We start from the raw sequence: 20,356 nt of genomic DNA, 5'->3' as shown, positions 1-20,356 counted from the left end.
CGATAGCAAAGATGTAGTTCAGACTCAGATTCTTGTTTTGAGTGTTAAAGGAAGATATATCTTCCCTAGAACCCTCCCTGATTCTAAGCTTTCTCAGTGGTCTAGGTTTAAATGCTGCAGCAGGCTTCTATAGGAGGTAGAATCCTTGAAGTTCTCAGCATAATAATACCCTGGAGCACAATGTGTGTGATAAAATGTAACAAATTGATTCAAATATTTTGGGTGAGAAAAATAATTATTAAAAGTTTAAAAAAAAAAAACTGTCTGCAGGAGAAGTTATCAATTTTAATATAGATTAATATGCATAGCATGTCATCTCTGCAAAATAGGATCTTCTTGGAGAGAACTATTATTGGATCTCGGGGAGGTTCTTCTTCCCGAAGGCTCTCTAGTGAGAGAGGTTGGTAGAAGGCAATCAGTTTTTAATAAACATTCAATATTTTAAAAAAAAAATGCACCTAGCACTGTAAGAATATTTTATGAGGTACCCACAGCCATATACAGGGTGTCCCAAGCTGTATGGATAACGACTTTTACTCGGAAACTAAGATAGCTAGAAAAAAACTAAAAAATACGTGTTCCCTTTTTTTTTTGTTAGAAATCCAAATTTACTTTGTAAATTTTTTTCGGTGCTTCCAGAAGCGAGATACAGGCACCAACTTCATTTTTTCAAATGGGGAGGTGTGGTTTTTATTTAAGAAATAGATTCCTCTATTTTTTTAAAGAAAAATTTACTCGAACGGTTTTTGCCTGTGAGCGATATTTAACAAGTTATGAATGAAAACATGATTCTGATAAAACATTTCAAAATGATAATATTATAACGGTTTTTGCTTGAATAAGAAGAAAAGTACTATTTTATTATAAATTTATAATATTACAGATCATGCTCGAAGTGGCCTCCGCCATTAGAGATGCATAGACATGCTCTTTCCTGCCAATTGTCCCTTACTGCCAAAGAAATAGATTCGAATTTAACCGAGTTACAGGTATCTATTATTCTTTGCTTTAGTTCATCTACAGATGCAATTACGGCTTGATTCTGATACACCCAGGTTTAGAAATGCTTTTAGATAAGCAGAAATAAGGAAAGAAATAAAAAAGTTATGAATAATCACCTTGTTTTTCAGGTATTCCCAAAGGAAATAGTCCATAGGTGTCAAATCCGGTGAACGAGGTGGACACTGAATAGCCCCCTGTGACAATATCAAATTGCCTATCGAGATTTCTCTTTACATGCCTGATGGTGTTATATCGACACGGAGGCCATTTCGAGCATGATCTGTAATATTAATGAGGAGTAAAATTTATAATAAAACAGTACTTTTCTCCTTACTCAATCAAAAACCGTTATAATATCATTTTGAAATTTTTTATCAGAATCATGTTTTCATTCATAACTTGTTAAATATCGCTCACAGGTAAAATCCGTTCGAGTAAATTTTTCTTAAAAAAAAAAATAGAGATATCTATTTCTTAAATAAAAACCGCACCTCCCCATTTGAAAAAATGAAGATGGTGCCTGTATCCCGTTTCTGGAAGCACCGAAAAAAATTTACAAATTAAATTTGGATTTCTAACAAAAAACTAAGGGAACACGTATTTTTTAGTGTTTTTTTCTAGCTATCTTAGTTTCCGAGAAAAAGTCGTTATCCATATAGCTTGGGACACCCTGTATCCATACAGCTTGGGACACCCTGTATCCATACAGCTTGGGACACCCTGTATCCATACAGCTTGGGACACCCTGTATCCATACAGCTTGGGACACCCTGTATCCATACAGCTTGGGACACCCTGTATCCATACAGCTTGGGACACCCTGTATCCATACAGCTTGGGACACCCTGTATCCATACAGCTTGGGACACCCTGTATCCATACAGCTTGGGACACCCTGTATCCATACAGCTTGGGACACCCTGTATCCATACAGCTTGGGACACCCTGTATCCATACAGCTTGGGACACCCTGTATCCATACAGCTTGGGACACCCTGTATCCATACAGCTTGGGACACCCTGTATCCATACAGCTTGGGACACCCTGTATCCATACAGCTTGGGACACCCTGTATCCATACAGCTTGGGACACCCTGTATCCATACAGCTTGGGACACCCTGTATCCATACAGCTTGGGACACCCTGTATCCATACAGCTTGGGACACCCTGTATCCATACAGCTTGGGACACCCTGTATCCATACAGCTTGGGACACCCTGTATCCATACAGCTTGGGACACCCTGTATCCATACAGCTTGGGACACCCTGTATCCATACAGCTTGGGACACCCTGTATCCATACAGCTTGGGACACCCTGTATCCATACAGCTTGGGACACCCTGTATCCATACAGCTTGGGACACCCTGTATCCATACAGCTTGGGACACCCTGTATCCATACAGCTTGGGACACCCTGTATCCATACAGCTTGGGACACCCTGTATATATTTTAAAATAAAAATAATAATTTCCTCGTGAAACAAAAATAAGCAGAAGATTGTCCAAAACAGTAATCACTAGAAGACTGTCAGTACTTTGGGATAATGGTAGCTCTTCATGGCAGGCAATTACACTTCACCACCGCGCATCTACTATCAAATCGCCACAAATAGAAAATAAACTGAATGACATGTTCAAGAAGAGAGATAGATATATATATATATATACACCACAAAAAAAAAGAAACAAGCAAAGCTGCTGTAGGTGGAATGAAAGTTTTCTAGAACCGGAAGCCAAAGAAATAAGAGAGAGAGAACTAGATCCTCCACTGGAGCAGGCACTTTTCGTAAAACTATCATCCTGTTTAGGAAACAAGTGGATGTTATTTGTTTTTCTTACCATGTCTGAGGAATTCTGAAGGAAAACTTTTCATTGTTCTCTGTTTTTCCACTTTTAATCGTCGCTAGATTTTTCTTTTTTCTTCTTATTAATTACTTGTCCATAATTTCCCAAGTTTCTTTTCCTTCACTTTTTCGTTATACTCGTAAATATAAAAATTCTTATGTTAATTCTTGCAAATTTTTCTTGTAGCGAGGTTTTCTTCAAATTCCGATAAATTTTTGACGTGAGTACGTCTTTAAATTTGCTATCATATGGAGGCAATCCAAAAAACCTAATGATAACAAAATCGGGGGATGCAGTTTGGCATTATAGTTTCGAATCTATCGTCTACATCCAAAATTAAATTAGACCACTGGATAGCTAAAGGATCAAAGAATTCATTACGATAAGCGAGGACTGTGACGCATCGCGCGCAGTGGAGGCGGAAGCGCCGGAATTTTGAGATCATTTTGCTGCGTATCGAAATTTGCAAATGGTATAACTTTTGACTCGGAGAAGCTACGATGTTCGTTTAAGTTTTAATCGTCAGCTGTCGTCACAATCTATCGATTGTATATAAAACATTAGTGTAAAGTAGTAACAGTGAATATAATAAGGTGTTAGAATAAAAAAATATTATCAAAAATATATAATGTCGGCCTATACGCGTCGAAAAGCCACAACCAAATACAGAGATCGTATATGGGACATAAGTGTGATGTGTGTGATCGTCTATGGTTTCTGCGCTCATTGATGCTAACTAAAGAAAAACACTTACCTCTGCTTAATAATACTTTCCCTGAAGTGCCAGTAGCGTATTCACGTACAACACACGGCCGTGTCCATGACAAATGGAATTAAGATCCAAAGAAAGATCCAAAGAACTTTTGGAGGATAGTTTCATGACAAGAATTTCAAACAAAGTTAATATAATTTTTGAGCTTCCTGTGGGAAGGTTAATTGTGGCTCACAAACGTGTACTACCAGTGAAATCTCGATATATCGATAATTTACCACTGTCGCCATACTTTATACTTCTAGATTTAAGAGAAAGAAATAATATCGATATTTTGAAGCACCCATTCTATTTTCTTTCATTTTATTTCTCAAAAAAATCATTCCAGAAAATGTTCACCAAGTTTAGAGCTTTTACGACCACTTTATTGTCTTCTTAATTGACAAAACTTGTCAAGTAAAGTAACTTTCAGGGCAGATAAACATTGAAAGTAGAGCTATCAAAGCTAACATTCTCTTAAAATTATCGCTATTGAATGTTAAACTGCTGATGAATCCACTAAAGATCTTTGAAAATAAAATAAAATTTTTAGTAAATGCTCTTTCTGATTTTAAGTACCTTCAAGAAAAATTGTGAGCTGGATGGCGGTAATTAGTTTCTTTAGAAGATCCTTCAGGAGTATGGAGGTTATTGTATTACCAAGGAAATATGGCCAGAGAATTATTCCCACCTCCCAAGGGAATTAAAAAAAAAAAACAAAATAAGGAAAAAATTGAAACCTAAAAATATATAAAGGAACTCTCTTTTTATAAATTTCCCTAAAGTGAAAAGCCTAATGAAACATTCATTTTCCTTATAAAGTTTTCACTGTGTCTATACCCTTTTTAAAACACTTCATACTAAGCTAATGTCTGTATATCTTCTTCTTCTTCTTTCTTTTTTTATACCTTGAAGATACCCAAGAGTTTTAAGATTTAAAAGCGGGTTCAAGCAAGTAAAATATTCAAGCAAGTAACATACGCTTTAAGTTGGCCATATAAATACATTTTTAAAGTACATAGTTTATCAGATGCTTTAACTGTCAGTACTTTATCTTCTGTAAAGTTTATTATGGTGAAATTTGGTATTACTGTTTTTGCTTATCCACCTATCTTTAAATAATAAAAAGAATTAAAAAATGTTACTGTATATTTTTCTATCAATAATTATATCTTACAATATTTGGTTATTAAAATTAAATCAAAACTTCTGCTACTGCGACCTATTTGGTCATACGGCATCGAAGTATGGGGATCGACTAAACGTTTCCATGCATCCAGACTTTACCAGTCAAAAATACTACGAAAACTACTTAACGCTCCGTTCTATGTATCTAACCTCACTATCTCTAATGACCTCAAAATCCCTTTCATTACAGATCTTGCTAACACTCGTTTCTTCAAATTTCATTCCTCTACAGCAGCTCATCCTAACCCTCTCATAGAACATCTATCTTCCTCCACATTACCAGGTAATCCTCCAAGGAGATTGAAGAGAAGATGGATAAGAGCAGTATAGAATAGAATAGAATAGAAATTTATTATTCTGGGACAATTGTCCCCTAAGAATAAATACAGGTACAAATTGAGGCCTTAATAGTTTGGCCTGTGTTAAAAAGAAAATAAATAAATAATTAAGTACTTACAAAAAGTGAAAATAAAAATAACAGCAGAAATTAAGGAAATAAATTAAAACAATTAGAATTTCGGAGGAAGCTGAATAGAAGGGAGATAACTGAATAGACGGGATTTAAAGATAGAAAGGGTAGGAGCATGGCGGTAAGGAGTTCCAGAGAGGGGTAGCACTTATAAGGAAGGATTTTTCAAAGGATGAGGTACGGTGTGAGGGAATATAGAGATCGGATGAGCGAGGTATTACGGGAATGTATCGAGGATTTAAACTTAAGGAGCTGAAAAATATAGGAAGGCCTTTGAGACTGGATGACTTGAAAAAGGAAAGAAGCCAAAAAATATTGACGGCGATAGACAGGAAAAAGCCACTTCAACTCATCGTAGTAGTGCGAAATGCGAGAGTCTCTGGGTATGCTGAAAATAAATCTTATGAAGCAGTTCATGAGGCGCTTGAGCTTAGCTTCAATATCACCAGAAAGACCGCTTTACACTAAACAACCATAGTCGAAATAGTATAGTGCAACAACAGCCATAGTATAGTGCATCTATTCACGTTAATGGAGTGTCGCAACTGGGTGACTTCTCCTAACATATCTTCATTCACATTATATCACATTTGCTTGTTGCAACAACCATTGCAGTCGCAAAGTTCAATAAAAGATTAAAAAATTAAATCAATTTTCTACTTTAAAGAAAATCATTGAGGAGACTTCTTTCTTTTCATCGAGGCAATTTGATCCGTTTATCATCTACTTACACTCTCATTTAGTTGCTTCGTATTATATAAATTGAGGAAATGTAATTGTTGTAACTTCCTGTGAGAGAACACTTTTTTTTGCAAATTTTTCTTTAAGTCTCGTTCAGTGGTATCCATTTTACTGTAATTATAACTCCACTCCACTATTAATGCTTCAAACATAAGATAATGTGTAATCAAATTGAGAATTTGAGAGTGCCATCTTGCCTTTCTCTGAAACGTATTCTGAAGAACCTGTAATCCGAAACTTCCGGTATTGAATGATCGAATTTGAGGAAATAAACCAGAAATCTAAATTTATTGAGAGTACTTTTTTTAAGGGTTTCTCCAGATAAATATTTTTTGTTTTACGCTTGTTTTTACAACAAACACTGTATCTCTGGTTTTAGTCAAACTTACAGCGCTATCTAAACAGTTTTAGGTGAGCAGAAAACTGGTCAATTTTTATTTCTGTACACTCAGTATTGGGTGTTAGTGAGAGGGTAAATCTGTTAAGTATCGCGCTCCAATTAAAAATAGAATTCTGCTTGGAAAAAAGATAATTTCCCTTTTTCCTTTTTCTTAAAAAATTAATTGAAATTGTGTATTTCATTTAAATTTAAGTTGAACCAAGTTGAACAAATAGTGGGGAGATAGTGAATAGAATTAGTTGGCGATATTCCACCCGTGTTATTGGAACACATCTTGGATTCACAGACTGAGTTATTCAGCCGGCCGTACTCCCCACCAAATCTGTCGCCCCTACTAAAATAAAATGGTAATATATTTGTCACACGTTCGCACATTTACAAAACGCATAGTTCGGAATGAAGTTAGAGATTGGTAGATTGTGTCATCGCTAAAACGCCGTTAGTTTTCTTTTAGATTATTGCACCTTGTGTACTCATTGAGTTTACCAAAATTTTAAAAAACCAGCTTATTTTACCGTCAAATAAAGTTTTTAAATACTGTTCAGTGTAAAAACAGAGCCTAAACTTAGGTTTTACTTGGGTTTTCAGGTTTAAAACGCAGATTTTAGTGTAGTTTAGCTGTATTTAGTGGAAACCTATACAACTTTAGTGCAAAACCCTATGAAAGTTTAACGCTACCCTCAGCGATTTAATATAGAAGTGAAACTAACACAATAACAGTGCTGTGCTTTTAATACTAATAAACTGTGTGAGTGTAGTAATGGAAACATAATTACTTCGCATGAAACAAAGCAGTATCACCATTTTCAAGCAACAGTTTACTACAACCTCTATGTAAGTTATTGCAAAATACGTAATTTTTATTGATCAAAATTGTGGATATTTTCGTTTTTTTTGGATCATCAAAATATTTGCATTCAAATTTTCTTTTAGCCGTAAGAAAATTCAATTTTCTGGCGTTTGATTCAGTATTCTGACACCATATTTTATAATAAATTATTTTAAATAAAAATTTGTTTCATCAAAGTTAATTAAATGTTTAATTTGTACAAAAAATGTGTCGTGAGATACATACACGCTCATATACAAACCCTTTAAAAAAAAAACTCTTTTTCGGACTCAGGTTTACTTCCTCAAAACAGATTCCGGAAGGTTAAAACTCCAAATCAAAGCACAATTGCTTTTCTAACTCACTTTGGAAAGTAAGAGAGTGGGAATAAAATTTGCTATGGACAAGCTATGACTAAACTAATTGTGACGGTAGACACAGTAATTAATACAGTGGTATTTTAACCTTTCTACTGAACATTTTAATAAAATTTGACTCTTTTTTTGAATCCAGATCGGGAATCTTTAAAGATTGTTCCTTCCTGATTTTTGAAATAAGCTTGGAAATCAGTGTTTGAAGTTCGTCTTGAAGCAGCACTCCAATGTGTGTTTGAAGGAGCGGTTTTGGTGATGAGCTAGAAGGGTTTTGGTAGCTTAACCGCAAGTAGTTTAGCTAACCCAATATAATTAATTACTCTCTAGTTAGTGCTAGCTGAATATGCTAGTAGTGTTAGGATTGTTAATCTAATTATTGTTCGTGCCGTTAGGCTGGAATACCGTAGGAGTGAAGTGACCAATGCCACTAGTCCACTACCACAAGTTCGGAGATATTTTTAAAACTAAAGTCACATCCTGAGTGTTTTCTTCTGATTAGTTGGACAATCTGCTATCTGTTAGAACTACGGCCAATCCCTGATAGCGAATAAGGCAAACATAATTACTGAATAATTTTCACTAGAACACTTTGAAATTAAAAATAATAATTATTAAAAAGCGATATGTTTAATTCTTTGAATAAATCGTCTAATTCTTACTAAACCGTAGTTTGTGAAACGGAACATTACCCTGAAATTATACCCACAGGGTATAACCTACCCAAAAACTGCCCTTAAATGTTTTTCATGGACAATCTATAAAAACAAAGTGAAAACTTCACCCAGCAAAGTAGCACAGTTAAGGAATTGTCTTCAAATTAGCAACTTAATAACACATTTAATGTTCCTTAGAAGTATCTAAGTATTATTTTACTAAAAAGACACATTAGAGAGATGTCAAGCCAGTTCCTCCTCTCCTAGAAGTGTCCTTAATAGAATATTTCTGGATAATGTTTCAAATAAAAGATGTTAAAATTACTGGACCAACTTTAATGAAAATCGTAGAAACCGTTTTCAAAAAAATTACAAAAAATAAGAATAAACTGAAAAATCCTACTGAAATGCGGTGCAGTTGACGGATTTTGTCCAAATCCTTCGCTTCATCGTTCCTTAGGTGGCACCAAATGAAATATGAAATTTTTGCTTTCCGCGAATTGATACAGAGAGAGTGAAAAACCACTTCTTGGTTCTTCTAAAGTGGACATTTCCGGTAAATAGTCAAATTGAAAATCTGGATTTTTTTTTTTCATCTGGAATCATTTGCTACTACATCCTCTCTTAGTTTTATTCCCATCCTTAAAGCCACCATCTCAGAAATCCTGGGTTTATTTCTAGGATATTCCAGGAAAAACTTGGTTGCCTATTGCGGAAAAATGTTTCAAAACATAAGAAAAATGTAGCTCTATTAAAATTCAAATTATCAACAATACTTCTCACCACCCTGTTAGAACGAGTAAAATTGAATTTGATAAAGAATTTATAATAAATATATTAAATTGGTTCAAGAAAACATGAAAATGCTTCTAATTTATCCAATTTTTATTTATAATCAAAATTATTTACAAGATTAATTCATTGAAAGTAAATTAGTGTACGTAATGCATTGGAACATGATGCACCAAAGGTACATGATGCATCATGACAGGTGGATGATGAATCATTCCTCCAGCGAATGCAGCTCCACCGCCACTAGCTGCAGCAACTCCTCCGGATTTCATGACCTTCTGTTCCACGACTTTAGAAGACGCCACTAGACCGCCTCCTTGTTTGATAGCACCGCCTCCGCCCACTAGTCCAACGCCAAGCTGACAATGAACTGTGGCAACAGCTACTAACATTAATACTGCACATAGTTTCATCATGATGGTTACCTATTTAGGAACACTAACTTCGGTACTAAAAGATCTTCAGTTGATCACTGAATGCTCTTACGTTTTCAATATCCCTTTATATATACTACACTTCACAAGGTCAGCGTAAATGAGAATAAGTAATTCAAGGTAAAATAAACCTTAATGAACAGTTTTCAAGAACATCTATTCCCAGAACATGCGGTTATGCAATTTAGACCAGGCCCAGCTTGCTTTTATTGCTACAATCCTGCTCATCAATCGTCAATAGTGTAGGACGATTTATCCCTTTTTTCCGAAGCAGGAAACGCTGAACAGAGAAACGACATTAAAGTAAAAATTTTTGTGAAAGACTGATTGTCTACTAGATCATTACTTCTTGCGATATACTCGTACCTGCAAATCAGGGAGATTTTTTTTTTGTCTTCGGCGCTTCTGTAGCTCGCCATCGGTGATGGTTTATGGGTATGTTGTAACAAGAGAATGTTGGCTTTGCCTTAAAGTAGGCTTTATGGCAATAATCTTAGCAATTCGTCTCTAAATACCAAATCTGCATTGGAAATTTTTCAAGACTTACTTTCACTACCATGCCCTAAGTTTTTATTTAATTCTTCCTCCCATTAGATAGTTTTAAAATCTAGCAATTCACTAAAATAAAACTTTAGAGGAATGTACACCCTCGTTCCTCCGATGAAATTCATCCCAGAAATATGATTATCATAAAATTTATAGAATTATGTGTAAGACCTGTGTTAGTCAGATGCGTACATTTTTTTTGGACAATGCATTCCCATTGAAGGATCTGCTGATGAAGTTTTTGGATGCAATATTGAGCCCCTCAGAAAAAAATGTTTGTGGAGGAGTTTCTTGAAAGGTTTCTTGTTGAATAATAATGGGTGGGATCTTTAGCTTAGTGAATGCATACCCTTTCAGTCTTAATAGGGGAAACCTGAAGAATGTCCACGACATTCTTTGGGGCGGACTCCTTTGATATAAAAAAACAGTTGAAGATTATATTTTCCTAGTTTTTCGAGTACTGAGTGGCTTTCATGAGCGTTTCCTGGGTGCTGATAGATTCTGATCTGTTGTGTTTCTTCTCAGTATGCCTTCTCAGAGGCGGCAGCTAGTGATCTCGACAGCTACACCCGATTAGTGTGGCACCACCCTCGGTGTTTTTTTGTACGGGGATCCAACTGAACTATTGATTATTTAATTAACCATTTGGTGTTTGTAATGTTGTATTCATTACATTTCTTATTTACATTTTCTTTAGATCTTTCGCCTCTCTATGCATTGTATCTTTTTTTTCTTTCTCATCACCTTGTCTTATTGTTCTATTCAGTTCTAAAAGAAGTAGCTATTTCGTTTTATTATTGGTACAATTTTTCCCCCCAAATATTTGGCCTTTTTTTAAATAAATTATTAATAAACGTAGCTACATGAAGTTTAAAGGTAAATCGTAATTGTTTATTCGAGAAATTGTATACAAGCGAAAATTCCATTCGATAAAGTAGAACTGCTAGTTTAAGTATTTTATGTGATCTCAGAACTTTAGCAATCTATCTATTCCTCTTTAATATTGTACTAACTGGCACTTTAGAGGAATGGCTTCTCATCTCCTCTCCTATAAGTGCCCCTAAAAAAGATTTTGTCGGAAAAATTTTACAACTAAAAGTAGAAGTGGCTCCAACTTTTGAAGAAAATTTAGAAAAGCAAAAGAAACATCCTGCAGTGTTTATATTGAGTTATTTTATTTCAGATTTTACAAATCATCTTTCGTAAAGTCAGAATCAACGCTAACACAAAAATGGCTTTTTAGGATGAACTTTTTCGGATGTAGAAGTCACAAAACTTCTTTTTCGTTCTTTTAAATTTAATTAATGGCAGTCAGCCTGGCTTTTTGAGTGGATGACAATCTTCTGATCCTGATAGTTACTGTCGAAATGTAAACTGATCTTAACGGAATGTTATTTCTGTGCAGCAGAAGCTAGGAAAGATTCCGAGAACCTGGTTCCTGGCCAGAACATTCCAGCCCCATAATTCCTCGACATAAATTTGGCACTTACGATTATAAGAATTTAGTATAAGGGAATTGTGTGTTTATACAAATCGGATTCATTATCATATTCTACTTACCTAACGAACGTTATACTACTAATTGAATTCAAATGTTAAGTCTACCATAACATTCTATTTATTATTAATTAACAGGTAAACGTAAATACAAAATATTGCGAAGCGTCCTTCAATAATTTCATATTCAAACATGTTTTCTTATTTTTTGTTCAACAAACCCAATTAACCTTGCTAGTTCAATCAAAATATAAAAGGTGGGGCGGAACAACTATTTTAATATACCTTCAGTGTACAACTTGAAAATCTCACAGTATCAAACGTGTTACGCATTATGTGGAAACTGAATATAGTATTGTTGTTAGTAGTAACTGTAGTAGCCAGCACAGTTCATTGTCAGCTAGGCTTGGGTCTGGTGGGCGGTGGTGGTGCTATCAAACAAGGAGGCGGTCTAGTGGCATCCTCTAAAGTCGTGGAACAGAATATCATGAAATCCGGAGGAGTTGCTGCAGCCGGTGGTGGTGGTGCTGCATTCGCTGGAGGTTTGATTCATCCACCAATGTTCATGCATCATGCACCTTTAATGCTTCATATGCCCATGCATCATATGCCCATGCATCATATGCATCTAATGTACTAAAATCATTGTTACTTAGTTGCCAATCTGTGGCATAGATCCTATGTGCTTAGGATGCCCGCTTCGAAATCAATATTATATGTCTATTTATGTAAATAACTTTTGGATAAATAAAATTGAATACATATTTCCTGTGTTCTTGTTTTAATTACCAAATATTTTATTTAAGAAATGCCAATTTTTAAATTCTCTTACAAAACAGAAAGTTCAAATTTGATACTTGATTTTGGGGACTCAAAGGGCAAAAAGCTGTTGGACAAAATCAACTAACTGAATAATACTTTTATTATTTCAATATTCGTTTTTATGTCTTCGAATAGTGCGTTCATACACAAATTACCCACAGATCTGAAGTTCTAAAACTTTTATTTCAATTTTTGTTTTCCGGAAAAACCTATAAGGGTACTTAGAGTAGAGGGGGAAGGAAGCTTCTCTTTAAAGTACGATTTCATTATATATATCTATATACACTGCTCCACAAAAAAAGTGGCGCACTTTAAAAATGCGTTATTTTTTTTCTCTGTAACTTTTTTGTTCTACATTTTATTTTAGTTAGCAAATATAAGAAGTATAAAGTTACAGGAGGGCTAAAATAAAATAAGAAAATGATCTAAAAGAAATAAAAACCTTTAATTTAACAAAAAAGTACTTCTCAGCAAAAAATGAATTTGAAAAAAAAAGTATTTCTTCCGATTAAAAAAGGAGAAAAAGAATTTTAGTAACGCGTATTGCTCGCATTACTGCATCCAATCTCCTCGGCATACTCCTTATTAAATTTCTCACGAAATCTTGTGTTAATTCCTGCCATATCTCCACCAGAGCACCTCGCAACTCTTCTAAGCTCCTGGGAGGATTATTTCTCCAACTTAATCGCCTACCCAGCTCATCCCAAAGATGCTCAATTGGATTTAAATCCGGGCTGCGTGCTGGTCATCTCAGAACACGAATGCCAGTATCGTGGAGATATTGAATAACACAGGCGGCAGTGTGTGATCGGGCATTATCTTGCATAAAAATAAAATTTTCCCCAATAAATGGTGCATAGGGTATCACATATTGCTGCAAAATTTCCCTCACATACAAATCTGTATTCAAGATTGCCCTGTTGAACACGTGGAGCTCAGTTTAAGCCCCCATAGAAATCTCAGCCCACACCATCACAGAACCACCTCCGAATGGTAGTCTACCAGAAATATTGCACGGAGCGTAGCGCTCCCCAGGCCTTCGGTAAACTCGTCGTCTCCCATCAGGTGCGTAGAGAGCAAAACGGGACTCGTCTGAAAAGGGAACGTTTCTACAATCGTTCTCAGACAGTTGCGGTGTTCCCTAGCGAACTCTAGACGGGCTCTCCGATGGTCTACGGTGAGCAATGGTCCTGTGGCTTGCTTCCTAGGGTGTAAATTCATTTCAGCGAGCCTTCTTCGTACAGTTTCGGCACTGACTGAAACTCCACGAACAGTAAGCAGTGTTTGAGCAGTTTCAGAAGGAGTTGATGTACGATTTCTCAGAGTGTGAATTCTAATAAATCGGTCATCAAGTGCTTCTGTGGCTCTTGGTCGACCCGAGCCTTGTCTGCGAGTGCAGAGGCCTGTCTCCCGGTAACGATGGATGGCTCTACGGACGGTGGTCTCAGGCAACCCTAACGTTCGTGCTGCGTACCGCTGTCTCCGTCCTCAACTATTGCAATAATACGGGCCACTTGCTCTGAAGTAATCACCATTTTCTGAGAATTTGCAATGCTTTCAGCTTGAAAAAAGTCGAAACGCAACTGTAGAGGTCAATAAATTTATTTACTGTTGAGGTAAAGTTCACGTTGTTGTTTACACAAAAAGACCGAAGGGGATTAAACGAGGAATTGCTTCTCTATTTACAAGAAACTTTGGGCCTTGTTTCGATTAATTGTTCCCTGACAGTTTATGAAAATAATTAAAACTAATAATCTTTTCCCAAAATGTGATAAAACAAAAAATAAACGCTTTTTTCAAAGTGCGCCACTTTTTTTGTGGAGCAGTTTATTATATTATATATATTTTATATTAATAAACTCATAGATTCAAAACACGGCCTAATTCTCAGTAAAACAGTATCAAATGGAGCAAAATTGTTAGATAGTACATGCCTGAGTTCCTTTGTTATGGTTGGGTCCGTCTATGAAATCAAACAATTGGTAAAAAGTGATCTCAAAACTATATCAACCACGAATGGTACAGAGAAAATAAAACCCAAAATTTTTCTTACATTTTTACAAAATAACTGAAGTTAAGTGGACGAACGAAAAGTCATTAGCCACTGTTATCTTTCAAAGTGGTATCACAGTTATTGGTTCATTTCTATGCACTAGCGCAGATTACTCCTAGTTTTCTTTTCTAGTAGAGTTTTGTGTAACAGCTTGTCAGTTGAACCTAGTAGTTAGAGCATGTAGCTAGAAGTTTTCGATCAAAAACTTTATAAACTAAAATTGTTTGAGAAATAATAACTTTTCGATAGTTTCAAAGTAATTTAGGTTGGTTTACCAGAAACATAAGTGAATTTTTCCATTTAAATTTTCACACATAAAACTGTACTGTAAAAATAAACCTAACTTCCAATAATCTCCAGGTACCTTCAAATTTATCATCCCTGGCGAAGAAAAAGTGTTCGTTACTAACAAGCAATGAACTAAATCTCTGGAAGTTTGAAAAGTAGAAGTAATAAATTTCATTTATTGCCGGCCAGTTGTTGGCAAACAAACATTCGAGAAGTACATCATGCTTATCTCAAGGAGTTTTCTATGTTTTAACAGCATCACGACGGAGATTATTAGAGAAACTATAAATTAAGTAATAAATTCGTTATTTATTTCTTGCCGAAGCTGTAATACGTGAATAAATTTGCGGCTAGTGTGGGCCTATTTCATTTAAAGGCAGTTGCAATTCGGTGGATAATTTAATATGATTGATCACTAACATTTTCAATATTTACAATTTAAATTTTCCGAAATTTGTTAAGTTCTAAACAAAATTAACTGCTCTACAAAATGTTCGTTAGACCTTTTTTTTAACATAACGTCTGCCCAGGCTGGATTGCTGGCATAGCAAAATAAATGTACTACAAATTTGCGCTGAACGTCCCCATGATTTACTAGGTACATACAAATATCCAGAGAGAACTTGACATTCAAGGCCATTCATATTCACATGACCAAACTAACGGACAAACTTCTGTACCCTTCACACACAGCCATCTATATCTCATTACCACCCTGGCGAGTCTACATCTTCAAGAAGACTGATCTTTGAAACACTGAACTCCTTTTGGAATGTATATGTAAAGCTCTCAGTGAGCTTAATTTGTAAATACAGTAGACTCTCAAATCCGGACTTTTGTGGCGGACGGCCGGTCCGGATTTCGAAAAGTGTTAACGTTTATTAACCAGTAAGCTGCTGTTCTGTATAATTTGTACACTAGTACTGTAATTAACAGTGAAAGAACATTTTCTTTTTCTACTTTATTTTCTTCGTTTTTAAACTCCATCGATTTCATTGAACTTCCTCGTCAATGTTACTGAAACACAGAGCGCCCGACGATGCAAACTACTGTACATAACATTTGTACAATGCGGGCTATTTGTTTGCCATGTTACCTTATATCAAATCGAACGTTTTGTCTTTTTTATTTGCAAGAAATTTTATTTTTTTAAATTCAAGATCTACCGAGAGTCCGGACTAGGCCGATCCGGATTTCTGAGAGTCTACTGTGTGTACTTATATTAAAACAAAAATAATCAACAAAAGCCCATAGATAGAAACCCAACTTTTGTGAATTGAAAGTTATTCGAGACTTAGTTGACAACATAATCATTGAGACAAACCATTGTTTTTGGTGACTACCAGTAGACTTGAACAGGTACCTAACTATAGGGCCATTTTGTACCTAGCCCTAATGGTTAAAGTTCCTGAATTAGCTAGCCCTAATAACCCTAGCCTTATACTAGCTAATAACTGAAACCTACTTCTGATTGCAGTACACAAATGGCACACTATCTTAACAGAGTAGATGATTCACAATGGAAGTTCCTCATTTGGAGCCATATTTTTTTGGGGCTCATTCACCCCTTTTGGTGAAAAAACCCGCAATATTGCAGAAACAATTCGGTTAGTTTAGACTACCCTCTAAAAGTTTCAGTGCTATTTATTGTTTCGCATTGGGTAAGAATATATTTCAGGATTACAAAGTTTCAAGGCAAATTTAAAAACGCTGTAATCAGTGAACGTATGGTTCGAACACATTGTTTCAAAAATTTAATGAAGTCTCTTCAATCCTTGCAAATAATAATAATAAAAGGAAAAGAAGAAGAAATGTTTAAATTATTTCATGAACAATTTTTGGATGGAAAATATTATATTTATTAAAATCAGAAGAAGGGTACAAATAATTGAACAAATTATGGAGATAGAAGTAATCATTTTAAAATGATTACGTTTTTATTTATCACAAAATAATTATTTATATGGAAACAAGTTTTTATAATCTACTACAAAAAAAGAAACATTCAGTTAATATATACAATGCAGGCAATGATACATGTACGGCATATAGTAATGCATCGCATATGGCATGTGCATGAATGGCATATGATCATGGTGATGATGAAAATAATAATAATGTGACATCAACGGTGACATCATATATGGTTTATAGGCTAGCAATGCACTTTCGCCGCCAATCATCGCCGAACTATCGCTAGCTTTCTCTACAGACTGTGTGGTTACCACTTTAGACGAACTGACGATGTCGTTACTACTGCCAGCCTCTGCTTCACCGGTAACGCTAACAGTAATACTGTAGGCTGTGGTAAATAGTAGGGTCAAAGTTAAGGCTCCGGATATCCACATGATACTTTAACTTCTTCAATCCGTTCTTAAGGAAATGGATCAAATGAACGTAGTGTTAGATCAGTTGTATTTATATATTAATGTATGGCCGAGGTCATATCACTTTTAAATCTATTTTTTTTCCCATGAATATTAAATATATAATGTAAATTCAGCGTGTGAATATAGGAATACGAAAAACCAATTAATACTATTATGTAAACGATGAATCAAAATTTTCACGCACCAATAAATTATAAGATTCATTGAATGTAAATGTTTTAAGATATAAGAATCTGTAATTTTACAGTTTCCTTTTCATAAAACCAACTGTTGCCAACGAAGCGTACTTCCTTTCATATAATTTAAAATTATTAAACTATCTAAAGCAGAGCGGGGTTTTCGACATAACCGAATAATGTCTAATAATTCATAGCACTTCAGCAACATCGTGTGTGGGAATTGGATTATTATTACAGTTCATGATCCTGATCTGGGATCCAGATCATCATAAATTCAATTAAAAATTAATAATTACCGAAACCGTAATCCAGAAAAACCCAAATCTATTGTGTAAACTCACTTTTTTTTACTCTTTGGACCAGAATTACTCCTTAAAGTCAAAAAACGTGTAGGGAATTGCTAAAAATAAATAGATAAATATATACAAAGATAGATCTTTATCTAAGTAGAAAATGTAAGAAAGCTGAAAAGAAATCGTTTAAAACGTATTCAATTCCGGTTAAGTGATAAGCTTTAAACTTTGTATTCTAATTAATACTCACTGGTAATAAATAGTTGATATCTATCGAACTCAGCAGTGTAGTGCGAGACGGTGACCTAAGTGATGACGAAATCTCTACTGAAAACCGATTTATCTACATCTCATGATGGATGCAAGTCCGAAACCGCTCAGTAATACAATACACATCCATCGTGGGACGACGTATAAAATCAAAGATTATCCAGCAGTACCAACCTAACCACATTTTCAACAATAAAGATTGTTTTAGTAAAGAGTTAATTTCGTTCCTCCAATTTATCTAAAACCTTAATTTATGGCTAGATTATTAATTATTATTTTTTACAATAAAATATAAATGCATAACCAGAGAGTGGTACTAGCATATCCAGAATCAGAAGTCCTTTATTTTAGCACAAAGAGATTGCTTTTTAACGCCACAGCGTATTAAATTTGAATAAAGATATTGTTTACATTGCCAATGTTTGTCGTACTTCTTGACCATTTGGCACTCTGTCGCAGATTTTTTTTGTTTTTAATTTTTTTTTGAGAGATAGAATCTTGGTCGCCAAGGTAACAGAATAACTGCGAGCCAGCTGTTCCGTTCAAATAGCATTCTGTCACTTTAAACGTACATTAACAACTGTTCATGTCTGTACCTGTTTGCTTTTATTTTACGCAAAAAGAAAATGTCACTAGAAATTAATGTCGGATCAAATTATTTTTTAAATAAATGGACATTGTGTAACTGTTTAAATATCTTACGGTTAATTCAGGATTACACATCCTCCAATTCAACAAATTAAGCGCATGGAAGCTTGCCAATAAACATTATGAAGAATAATTAGCACCTTTTTTTTAAAAAAAGATTACTATTTTAATGTAATTGATGTGGTAATTTATCAGGTTTTGTCATGAGATTCCCAGCGCCATTTTTTATAGTGGCAGCATACCATATAAAGTCGATAGTCATCTACGAGATAGTATATGAAACAGATAAGTACTTTATGTGATAAAGCCGAAATATTAAACCTATCATGCTTGTTTTTACAGTTTTTCACGTTAAAAGTACTCTCTCTTTTAAAATGTCTCTTTCCACTAAAACCAAATCTCAATTTCGAGTTTTCAAAGTTATAATCATGGTACCATTTCTTTAATTTCTGAAATGAAGATAATTGTAGCACAGTCAACAAAATGAATTGTAAATATGTATTACGTACTCTTATTTATTCATTTATTTATGGAATAAAAATATTTTATTAAACCCAAGCGGGTATATGTTTAGATATAGGCCAAACATTTATTGGTTTTGCTGGATGTGAAAATAGATAGGAAACAGCTGGAAGCAAAACTAGGAAGGCCGACATAAACAGCTCCCGGCATTGAATAGAAGGGGGTTAGCGAGAAGAACTATGGGCTCTCTAGTGGTGCAGCAGTGAGAGGAATCACTCGGTTACCCTGGTGGGTTTATTCCATCGACGGTTTTTACCATAAAAACCCACACTATCCCGTAGCGTACAATAGAAACCAGATATTGGCCACACCCAAACAGGACTTGCCTTTTCTTCAGTGAGGAATTGTGCATCCAACGACCAGAGCTGATCCAATTGGAATTCATACGAAAATTATAGGAAATACTTCAAGTAGATAGCCCACTTTTTCCCTCTTTTCCAACTCTTGCTTTATTCCCTTGCGAGGTGTTCCTTCTGAAGGAAAAGCGATAGCTCCACGTACGGTGTGCATGTTTATTGGCATTTATATTTTGATAAATATGAATTGACTTCAGCTTTTGTGCGAAGATCACAATGTGAGGACCAATCTAAAGAATATGCTGACTGTGCCTTTATGAACTGACTAGCCTCCTTCTACTCTTTTCCTAACAGATAATTCTTCCTTCCAAATTGTTGGATTATTACAATATTAGAGCTGTCAGGAGATATTCGGAAATATATATTGGTCCCAAGTAGTTTTAGAAATCAGAGAAGTTATTTTTTTTTTAGTCATGCGAGACAATCTCTTTGCTGAGCGTACTTTTCGCTGTAGTTGTAGTTGGATTACGACGTGTAACTGAATTCAAATCCGGGACCTCCGCCGAGGAATCGAGTGGATTAATCATTCAGTTAATTCCCGGTCTTTCAGGATTTTAGTATACCTTATTTTATAGAATGGCCTGAGCTCATGGTCCATGAGCGGACAAAATAGAAGACACCAAACCTTTAATGATGAAAAAATCTTACATTGAAAATTATCCCTGAAGATGGCCTAGTCCCCTAGGTCGAAAGCTCGGCATAATAAAGTTTATAATGACTGAAACTGGCATTAACTTTTTTCATCCTATTTTAAATATCTCATATTTAATCATTGAATAAAATCCAAGGCCTAGAGGCGGAGAGTCGAACCAACTAACCAACAATACATCTAAGCATTGCGGGTCTAGTCTCTAAGCGCCTAACTAACATAACTATTTTTCTCATATTTATCACATTAAATAATAACGAAGACTGGAAATAGAACCTACTAACCAGCAATACATCTTAGCATTGCTGGCCTTGCCTACAACCGCTCACCTTCAAAATTTTTGTCCACTTCAAAAATCT

The 20,356-nt window shown here is 35.1% G+C and overlaps 1 protein-coding gene across 9 annotated transcripts in view; it reads left to right on the top strand.

Annotated features, from left to right (window-relative positions):
* The window catches only part of GluClalpha (glycine receptor alpha 1), a 143,434-nt gene that overhangs the window by 77,023 nt on the left and 46,055 nt on the right, over nucleotides 1-20,356 (top strand). The window contains exon 1 of one of the 9 annotated variants that reach the window (XM_074142162.1): nucleotides 6,778-7,236. The exons of the other annotated variants lie outside the window; for them this stretch is intronic. The gene's annotated coding sequence lies outside the window, so the exon portion shown is untranslated. Of the gene's footprint in view, nucleotides 1-6,777; nucleotides 7,237-20,356 lie in introns of those variants that run through there. 9 annotated transcript variants of the gene reach the window in all.

The sequence above is a fragment of the Rhodnius prolixus genome, unplaced genomic scaffold, assembly GCF_049639745.1.
Source record: "Rhodnius prolixus isolate KJV_2025 unplaced genomic scaffold, Rpr scaffold_6, whole genome shotgun sequence".
Classification (NCBI taxonomy): domain Eukaryota; kingdom Metazoa; phylum Arthropoda; class Insecta; order Hemiptera; family Reduviidae; genus Rhodnius; species Rhodnius prolixus.
The sequence above is the reverse complement of the archived record's forward strand: the minus strand, read 5'-3'. Positions and strand labels throughout refer to the sequence as shown.